The following is a 10,353-nucleotide window of genomic DNA, read 5'->3' on the forward strand; positions in this document are numbered from 1 at the left end:
TTTGTCTTCTCTTGATGGTACTGACAGTAAATGGACATGACAGGGATACACCCTAACATGAGACAGACACCTTCCTTCCCTTTAGATCTCTGCCTGAAGCCAAATTCTTCACTAGAAGAGCAGTTAAGGTCTCTTCTGCTGGCCAGTAACTTCCCACCTTAACCCTTCTCTTTCTTGATACTGCTTAGTAAAATGTTATATTATGCAGTTCTGTATACTTTTAAAAAGCTTTAATGTTAAAAGTCAAAGATAAATTATGTTTGGAAAAAAATTAGGCTTTTACTTCCACAGGAAAACAAATGGATTTGGGTCATTTATGGTGGCTGTACACAACAGCTCCCATGAGAGATGCCAGCTGTTGGCTGTGGGCCAGTACTCCCATGCTGGGTTCTGGTGCCTGGACTCAGTCTTTCTGGGCTGCACCTCACCTGGGGCAGCTAGCAGCCAACTCAAGCAGAATGCCAAGGTACAGGTTTTAATGGGTTAATATAATGTTGCCATCTATATATCCTTCGTAATAAAATGTCTGTTCACTGCTTTTGCCCATTTTCTACTTGGATCATTCATTCATGTCACTGATGAGTTTTATGTAAGTTCTCTACCAGACGTGTGGTTGCTTGAATTTTTCATATAACTTGTACCAGAAAAAATAAGTACATTTTACCAGCCCTTCATGCATAGCCAATCACTGACAAAAGAGATGCGGGTGTACCTCAGTGGTTGAGTGCTTGCTTACCTAACAGAAAAAGCTAAAACTTAGAGTTAAAGCCATTCAGCCTGGGATGGCAGGTTTCTCTTTTCCATCTAGTTGTACTACTACTACTGTTTCTTCTCAGTGCAGATGTCAGCACTGAGACAGCATCCTCTCAAGTGGATCTGACCCCCCCCACCTCCTTCCCTCACTCAGTCTAGGCAGAGGAATAGTCTAGCCAGCTTCTGCTGACACACTCTACTGCTGCCAGACATAACTCATTTACCTTTTTTGCCACTGGAAGTTTTCTTCTTCTACTGGCTCTTACATCTAGCTTGTTTGTGGAATGTCATGCTTTTAAAGGCCTCAGTGGGGCACACATTTCACCCAGAAACCCTGACTGTTTCATCAAAGTGTATCTGCATTCTTATCACTGGCAGTTTTAAGTTACTCTAACTCTTTAAATGTCCTGTCCTTTTTGCTACATTAAAAGCAGTTCCAGTCAGGCTGGAGGACTCTGAGTGAAACATCCCTCCACAGCCTCTCAGTTTAAATCCAGTTCTCCAGACAGATCCTGCACTAATGCCAATGTAGCAATACTAAGTACAGAAAAATTTTATAACAGGGACAAACTTCACTCAGTCCCCTGTATATGCTTTTAAAGGTTAGACTTAAAAACAAACAACTAAAAAACAAAGTTGTCTATCCAGATTTACCTAGGCAACACTCTTAATGCTTCCGGGAGATCTGCAGAATATGCCACTTAAAATGTTAACTAAAAAACAAAACTTACATCAGAGAATCTCAGATCCTGACAGTGACCCAAAGTCTCCAAAGATTACAGGACACCTTCATGTCTACACAATGCTCACCAGTAGGCAGGATACCCCCATGCACACCTGCTGCCAGGACCTGGCCCAGCCCTTGAACAAGGGACAGGTCAATCTTTTTCCATGTCCCTCTTTCACAGAGAGAAAAAACTCTCACCTTTAGGCCTGGTAAAGACTGATGCTCTTCTTTTATACTTATGCCTGCTAATGGAGATTTGGATATAGCCAACTGTCTGGACCCTGCCATTTTTGATATTCAAAAGCTATGGAAAAGTTATCCTTCTCAGATCTCTGATAGTATCAATAGTCAGACTATAAGCCAGCTTAACACTCATTTAATAAAGTTCTGATAAGCTGATAGAGCAATGACTCTCAAGCTCAAGGTTTTAGATTTATATTGGTTGTCATCTAAGTATAAATTTAAAGGGCTTTTCATCAGGCCAGAACACCTCTGTTCTGTCCAAACCTGGCTCACTAGACAAGAAGAAAAATGTACATGCTTCTAACCCAAATCTGTAGTTTTTGCTAGTATTCAATGATATGAGTCTTTTCCTACTATTTTACAGGTAACCAATATCTGCTTTTTCTACAATGGGGATTTTAATACAAATTGGTAATGTTATTATGTCTAAAACTTTTATATCCTTTTGCATAGTAAAGCTCATATAGGTTTCAGAGGGTCCAAAATCATAAAGCTTGGATCCACTTCTCACAGGTCAAAAGGATTCCAGATAAGTACAGTTTTTGTTATCCCACCTGTCTGTTCCTGAGGATGGGATTTTCTCCCCTAGTCTTGGGACTCCTGGGCTTCCTGATCACTAAAATTATGGGCCTAAGAGTTCTGATTAAGTACATAAGTTTTAACTTTTTGATTTGTTTTTGCTTTTGGGGTTTTTTTGGTTTTTTGAGACAGGGTTTCTCTGTGTAGCTTTGGAGACTGTCCTGGAACTAGCTCTTGTAGACCAGGCTGGTCTCCAACTCAGAGATCCACCTGCTTCTGCCTCCCGAGTGTTGGGACTAAAGGTGTGTGCCACCAATGCCCAGCAAGTTTTAACTTCTGGCAGATCCATCACAGTTATCAGTTACTGACTATAACCTGCTCCAAAAGACTGGGAGCTCTATACTCGCAGAGGATTTAAACCAGTCCAGCCAATGGATGTCATCAAACAGAGTCTGCCAGCCATATGCTTCTGATAAACACCCCATTGTCTAAATTCCCTCTTTGCTTTTGACTAGATTTCAGCCTGCTTGGACCCCTGACTATGACTCCCCAAAGTCAGCAGGAAGTAGCACAGAAAAGAATGTTGTCCTTTTTCCCTGGTTAAGAGGCTAAGTCAAAACAAACAGAAGGGACATTATGACAACAGAAATTGTTCACTAGTAACCCAGGATTGGGTTACCTTAAAAAAAGGAGATGAAAGGGGTAAACTAAACTCAAAGGCTTTACTTCTAATAATTTAAATGTGACAAAGCCTGAAGTTCCCATTCAACTCTTTATAATTCATGCTAGAGAGAAATAAAGGGACCAGACCCTCACTTTAGAACCCCCTGCTTTAGCAGCCATGACAGGCTACAAAAAAAAAAAAAAAAAAAAAAAAAAAAAAAAGACATGTAGGCCTCTGACTCAACACATAAGGCAATGAAATTCCAGATCTCCTAGAGCCGCCCCGCCCCGCCCCGCCCCGCCCCGTTTCTCCAGCCTTCTAGATACTTGGTTCCTGGAACTACTTTGCCACAAAAGAAACTCCAGGGGAGACCAAAACCTCCCCTGTAGTCTCCCTGTAGAAAACTATTGGTATCTATGAACAATAGGCCACCTGCAAGTAACAAGACAAAGCTATAAAAACCACAGAATGTTCCCTTTCAGCACTGACCAATGATAATAATTGGTACACAGGTATTTCATGCCAAATTATGACTGAGAAATTCCTAACTGTCCCTCAAATGCCTACCAATCAGAAACCAACCCATATCTACTGATGTAATCCTGTGATTCTTGCCTTTAAAAACCCTACAGTAGACAGGGAATTTACTTCCTCTGGTGGCTGCTGGTCAGCCATCTAGACTAGGTCCCTGTCATGGTTGGATGAACAATAAATAAACCTTGCTTTTACACTTCATTGGGTCTGTCTCCCTGGTGGTCTCTTTGAGGATCTTCAACTTTGGCATAACAAAAATGACAAAGTTACAAAAGTTTCTGAGGTACAAAGTACAGTATAGTTCAAAGATCCTCACATTCAAGACAAATGCGAAATGTCCTCCCCAGATTTCCTTCCCAGATATTACTATGCTTTGATAAAGGAATGTGAAAGCTACTCTTACTAGAGCCTAACAGGATGACTAAATTATGTCAATGGAAGAAACTGAGTGCTCCAAAACATCTAAGGAAGAATTAGCAATACTATTGGGGGAAATTTACATAGGCTTCCAAAATGCAGTCTTTTGATAAAGTACAAAATCTCAAATGCTATCAAAAATGGGAAAGCACAGCAACATAAAACAAGTGGTCTTACATGACACAGTAATTCCTTGTTCTTATTTCAGACTTTACGGCTGACAGCATGAAGCTAGCTAGCAGCATCAAAAGAGGAAAAGGTATAGAAGATAGTAGGCATTTAGGTGATAAGTAGCTTTTATTTATTTACTTTGCTTTTGTCACAATTTGTGGCATACATTTTTGAGGGAAAATTTGATACTCCAGTCATTACTGGGAGAACTGGCAGATTTAAAAAAAAAAAAAAAAAAAGGTGATCAGTCAGGCAGTGGTGGCAGAGGCAGGCAGATCTGAGTTCAAGGGCAAGAGTTCCACCGAACAGCCAGGGCTACACAGAGCAACCCCATCTCAAAAACAAAACACAGCAGCATGATCAATGAAATTAGACTGCACATAACTCACATCTTTTATTCTCTGCCAATGAGTGACAGGGCACAGTATATTAGATTGCCAAATTAAAGATAAGATTTTAAGATCTGAGCAGGGCAGTGGTGGCACATGGCCTTTAATGCCAGGACTAGGGAGGCAGAGGCAGGCAGATATCTGAATTCAAGGCCAGCACAGTCTACAAAGTAGGTTCCAGGACAATTCCAAAGCTACAGAGAAACTGGCTGTGGCTGTACAGAGCTGAGCAGTTCAGAGCTTGCTGCAGTTTAGAGAGCTTGCTGCTCTTTTTGTTTTCTGTCTTTGTGTGTGTGTGTGTGTGTGTGTGTGTGTGTGTGTGTGTGTGTGTGTGTTTCTGTTGTTGTTTTGTTTTTCTAAACAGGGTTTCTCTACTGCACTGAAGCCTGTCCTGGAACTAGCTCTGTAGGCCAGGCTGGCATTGAACTCACAGAGATCTGCCTGCCTCTGTCTCTGCCTCTGCCTCCCCAGTGCCTGGGTTGAACTTGCAGCTTTTACAGAAGACCAGAGTTTGGTTCCCAACCATGCGGCATGTAGCTCACAGCCACCTGTGACTCCAGCTCCAGATCTGACACCCTTTCCAGGTCTCTGGGAGCACCCACACACCCACTTACCACAGACACATTAAAACTGAAAATAATTGTTTTGAGTTGGCTGTGTGAAATATAAATTAAATACCAGACAAAAGAGTATGCCTGTTAAGCCAGGTGTAGGTGGCTCACGCCTTTAATCTCAGCACTCTTGGAGGCTCAGGCAGGCTGGTCTACAAGAGCTAGTTCCAGGACAGCTTCCAAAGCCAGAGAAACCCTGTCTTGAAAAACCAAAAAACAAACAAAAAAAGAGTATCCCTGTTAGTTGTAAACCTAACCATCTCTGATGGTTCGCCTCCGTTGTCAACTTTAATTTACAATCTCCTTGGGAATGCATCTGAGTGTCTACGAGGATGTTTCCAAAAGGTTTAACTGGAAAGGGGAAGACTGCCATGGGCTAGGACTAGATCTGAATGAGGACAAAGTAAGCTAATGCCAGCATTTGTCACACTCAGCTTCTTGACTACAGACTCACTGCCACCATGCCTCTCCACGATGAGAGTCAGTATCCCCTGTAAGAGGTTCTCATGTGGGTTTCAACCTATTTAGGGGTCGTATATTAGATATTTACATTATGATTCATAAAAGTAGCTAAATTAGAGTTATGAAGTAGTGATAAAATAATGTTATGGCTGGGGGGGGGTCACCACAACAAGAGGAATCTATATTAAAGGTCCCAGCATTAAAGGTTGAAAACCACTAATCTAGAAATATAAACCAAATTAAATCTTTCTCTTAAATTGCTCCATGTCAGGTATTTGGTTAAATATATATTTTTTTCTATATAAATTCTATGTTAAATATTAAATTTTATATATTAAATGTTACACACACACACACACACACACACACACATATATATCTGGCATTGTTTACAGTTTATTTTTCCAACTTATCATCTTAATGAAGGGGGCAGCAGTGTTAGTTTGCCTAACATACACAAAGCCCCAGGTATAATCCTCAACACTGGGTAGTGGGGGGTGGGCTAATGTAGCTGCCATGGTGATACATCCTTTATCCCAGCACCTGGGAGGCAGAATTAGAGCCTGGTCCGAATACTGAGTTCAGGCTAGAGTTCAATACCAAGGCCCAACAGTTCAAGCTGAAACAAAAACAAAATCTTAGTAAAGGATAACATAACATGAATTCTAGTTGGCCTTAATAATAGAAACCTGAAGCCAACTAGAGGGGTAAATGCTGAAAGATCAGAGAAACAGAGCAGTCAGCCAGCTCTTACCTCTACAGAATCCTTGACCTAAATGCAATGGGTGATCTCTAGGAATCATCAGACTGAATTCACTGAGCTTCTGTCTCCTCCCACCTTATATTCCTCTCGCCAACCAATCATATCACTTCTGTCTACGCCTCCCTAGTGCTGGGATTAAAGGTGCCTGGCTAAACTTTACTTGTTAAAGCACAAACAAAATATCACCAGAAGGGAAATAAGCACATGGTGTTCCATGCATTCCAGCCTCTAAGGAACAGAGGGGGACTCATTTATAGCTTTTGTGTTTAATAATGAGAAGCTAAATCTGAAAGAAAAAAAAAGTTAAAAAATAACAACCTGGCACTCGTTACCATGAAGACAGATTTCTATAAACCTAAACTGTAAAGATACATATGTTACATGGCTCTAAAATACTTATGTACAGATATTTTTGGAGATTCCATTGTTTTTTTTGGGGGGGGGTCTGTCTTTTTTTTTTTTTTTTTTTTGAGACAGCAATTTTCTGTGTAACAGCCCTAGCTGTCCTGGAATTAGCTCTGTAGACCAGGCTGGCCTCCAACTCACACAGAGATCTGCCTGCCTCTGCATCCCAAATGCTGGGATTAAAGTCATGCCCCACCACCATCTGGGGGAAAATAGTAGGATTTTTTGGTTTTTTTTCAAGACAGGGTTTCTTTGTGTAACAGCCCTGACTGTTCTGGAACTCATGCTATAGACCAGGCTGACCTTGAACTCACAGAAACCCACCTGCCTCTGCCTCCTAGTACTGGGTGGAGTTAGAGGAGTTCACCACCCAGCTATTTCAACAATTGTAATATTACAAGACAATTGCAAGGAAAGGAAAGACAGTTTCTCTAACACCTGCACCTAATCTTACTCATCTTCTCTTGGAACTGTGTCAGCACAGCTAACATTTTCTCCCTCAGATTTTAAAATAGTGTAACTATTGTAATCTCTAAAGTGGTTCAATGTTTATGACTTAATCCCATTTCCAGAATACTCTGTTAACTCACCCACCATAAGGCTCCCCAGGAGTCCACATTATTACAGAGTTCCAAAAACAACAATTAATCCCCTTTATATTTGGTTTTTCTCTCTCTGTCTTCACAATACAGTTTTTCTTTCATCCACTTTTTATTCAGTTTACGTTGCTATGCCTGCTGCCCATGAGTAGAAGCTACTCCTGCTTCTCTGAGTGGGAAGACTCTGTTCATTGCCCTCAAACCCCCATCTCAATGGAGGCCCAGTGGTTCAACTGTCAAAGAGGAAATGGGAGGGGGGAATTTCTTATTGTCATTCTTCCCTCAGCCCTCAAGCACCTACTGCAAGGAGTATATTCAATAGAGACTCAAAAATGGTTTCCCATAAAACTGTCCCATATAAACTAACAGAAGCCAGATGGTAGCTGGTGGGCAATGGGCTACTTTAAGTTAGGTACTGGGCTGCCTCTCAGATACAGTGCGAAAGGGGATGAGGCAGGGGCTCTTAATTGAGTGGAAGACTGCATGTGACTGGACTTGCTCTTTACCTCTTGGCTGTTTTGTCAGAATCAGAAAAAAACACATGGACTCCAGCACCTAAAGGAGTTACCAATAAACAGAAGGAAACAGGGACATGGTGGGGGGGGGGTTTCCAAACTAACAACTAAAACAAAACACACACAAAAGGAGGAGTGCCGGGTGGTGGCGCACACCTTTAATCCCAGCACTCTGGAGGCTGAGGCAGGCAGATCTCTGTGAGTTGCAGACCATCCTGGTCTATAAGAGCTAGTTCCAGGACAGCCTCTAAAACCATAGAGAAACACTGTCTCGAAAAACCAAAAAAAAAAAAAAAAAAAGGAGTACTCACAATGAATAAAAAGTGTACTTCAAAACATCTGACATACCAGTTCGGCAGTGGTGGCGCACACCTTTAATCCCAGCACTTGGGAGGCAGAGGCAGGGGATCTATGTGACTTTGAGGCCAGCCTGGTCTACAAAGTGAGTTCCAGGACAGTCAGGGTTGTTACACAAAGAAACTGTGTCTCTGAAAAAAAAAAAAGAAAAAAAAATTTTTTTTTTGACAAAATAACCAAGGAACTACTAGGAAAGATCAACAATGGCTTCTTTTAAAGTAAAGGGTTGGGGGGGGGGGTGCACACGTTTAGTCCCAGCACTTAGGCAGAGGCCAGCCTGGTCTACAAAGCAAGTTCCAGAACAGGCTTCAAAGGTACACAGAGAAACCTTGTCTCAAAAAAGAAAACAAAAACAAAAAAATTAAAGTGTTAAATCTCTAATCTCCATGACTGAAATTCCTTTGTTTTATTCCAAGTATCTTAAAAAGTATTGTCAATTAATTGTTTAAGAGATTAAAACAAAAGAAGAGGAAGAGACCTAAATGATATTTAAATCTTCATGGTTAGAGTTAATAATTTAAAATGTCCAGAGGGAAAAAAGCCAACAAAAAAAAGAAAACCTTCCATAGCAAACTGATACACTTTCCACATAGATTTGGAATTTAACCCAACTTTAGAAACACTGGAAAAGCTGTAGGCAATTTTTAAGGAAAATAAAATTACACTGAAAGAATTTACATTCAAGTTACACAGCTTGGTTAGTTTAACAACCCCATTGATAAAACAGAATTAACACTCCATGTCTATTCATAAATACAAACCGGACAGAATACAGGGATTCCAAACCTGGGACGAGAAACGTTAAATTATTAAAGACTAAAGTTGTCCTCTATCAGGAATTTTTTTTGGGGGGGAGGGGATTTTCTCCTTGGTCACCCTTATTGTTCAGACAGGACTGTTAAAGGGGGAAAATGTAAATAGCTGATGGCTAGTCTAAATTTTACACGGTTTTTTTTTTTTTGGGGGGGGGTGCGTAGTAACATCAGGGTGAGGCTCACAGCATCCTCCTGCCTCGGTCACATCAAATTCTTCGGAGGAATCAGGGACAGCGGCGACAACCACACCCCTGAGGACCGCGAGCAGCCGGCAGGTTTTACTCTAAGCAGCATTCCCAGGCTTACCACACCCCCTGGGCTACACGGGGAACCGGACCGATTTCAGGGCGCGATCGCCGCCTCACGCCCCCTCCCGCACGCAGGCGACTCCCAGCTTCCGCCTCGCTCCCCCGCCGCCTCCGGCACCCAGCGACCACCGGCCTCCGGCGCCCGCCCCCGGTCCGCGGCCGAAGCCTCCGGCTCGAGGGCGCGCCCCCGGCCCCGGCCCCCGCCGCCGCCGCTCACCTGGCCGCCGGCTCCTCCCTCGCCTGCCCGGCCGGCCGGCCGCCGCCTGGGAGCAAGCGCGGGCCGCGGGAAGTCCGCTGAGGAGGGGGAGGGGGCGGGATGCCGGGAGCCGCCTCCTTTCTCCTGGCCGCCGGCTCCCGCAGCCAGGCCGCGCGTCGTCGCCCGCTCGCCCACTTTCTCACGGCCTCGCGGGTGTCGGCCGGCTCCCCCTCCCCCCCACACACGCTCACGCCCGGCCGCCGCCGCCGCCGCCGCCGCCGCTCCCTCACTCGCCTGTCGCTCGACCGCGCGCGCGCGCGAGACCCCGCTCACACCCCACACGCGCACACACACACGAACACACACACACACACACACACACACGCACGCACGCACACACCAGCGCGCGACGCCGGCGAGGCCGCCCCGCGTCCCCCCCCCCAGACCCAGGCGCCGCGCGCCCCCCGCCCGAGCCGAGGACCCGCGCGGCCCCGCCCCCCTGCGCCGCACTCGCGGGCGGGGGGCGCGGAGCGTGGAGGGGGGCGGGGCCGCGCGCGCGCCCCGGGGCGGACGGGCACCTGCGAGGGGAGCCGCGGGGCGCGCGCGCTCGCGAGGGGGGCCACGCGGGCGCCCCGAGGACGCGCGCCTTCGCCACCCGCCCCCAAACCGTCCTCTCGGAGCCGGGGAAACGGGTGGGGGGGCGAGGGGGCTTCCGCTCGGCACCGCGAGAGTAGGCCCTGCCGTTGTGCGCCCTCCCGCCCGCGCGGCCCCCTCTCGGGGCTGCGGCCGTGCGCGCTTTGATGCCCGCCGAGCCCCCCCCCCCCCGCGCGAGGTCTGGCCTGGGGACTCGGGCGGCTCGCGGTGGCGCCAGCAGTCCTCCCTGGCGTCCTGCCTCACCAGAAGGC

At 45.4% G+C, this 10,353-nt stretch overlaps 1 protein-coding gene across 2 annotated transcripts in view; it reads right to left on the minus strand.

Moving 5' to 3' along the window:
* Window positions 1-9,681, minus strand: part of Rimklb (ribosomal modification protein rimK like family member B) — a 42,722-nt gene extending 33,041 nt beyond the window's left edge. For both annotated transcript variants that reach the window (XM_051203602.1, XM_051203601.1), the window contains exon 1: window positions 9,470-9,681. The gene's annotated coding sequence lies outside the window, so the exon portion shown is untranslated. The remainder of the gene's footprint in view (window positions 1-9,469) is intronic.
* Between the last annotated feature and the right edge of the window lie 672 nt (window positions 9,682-10,353).

The sequence above is a fragment of the Phodopus roborovskii genome, unplaced genomic scaffold (assembly GCF_943737965.1).
Source record: "Phodopus roborovskii unplaced genomic scaffold, PHOROB, whole genome shotgun sequence".
Classification (NCBI taxonomy): domain Eukaryota; kingdom Metazoa; phylum Chordata; class Mammalia; order Rodentia; family Cricetidae; genus Phodopus; species Phodopus roborovskii.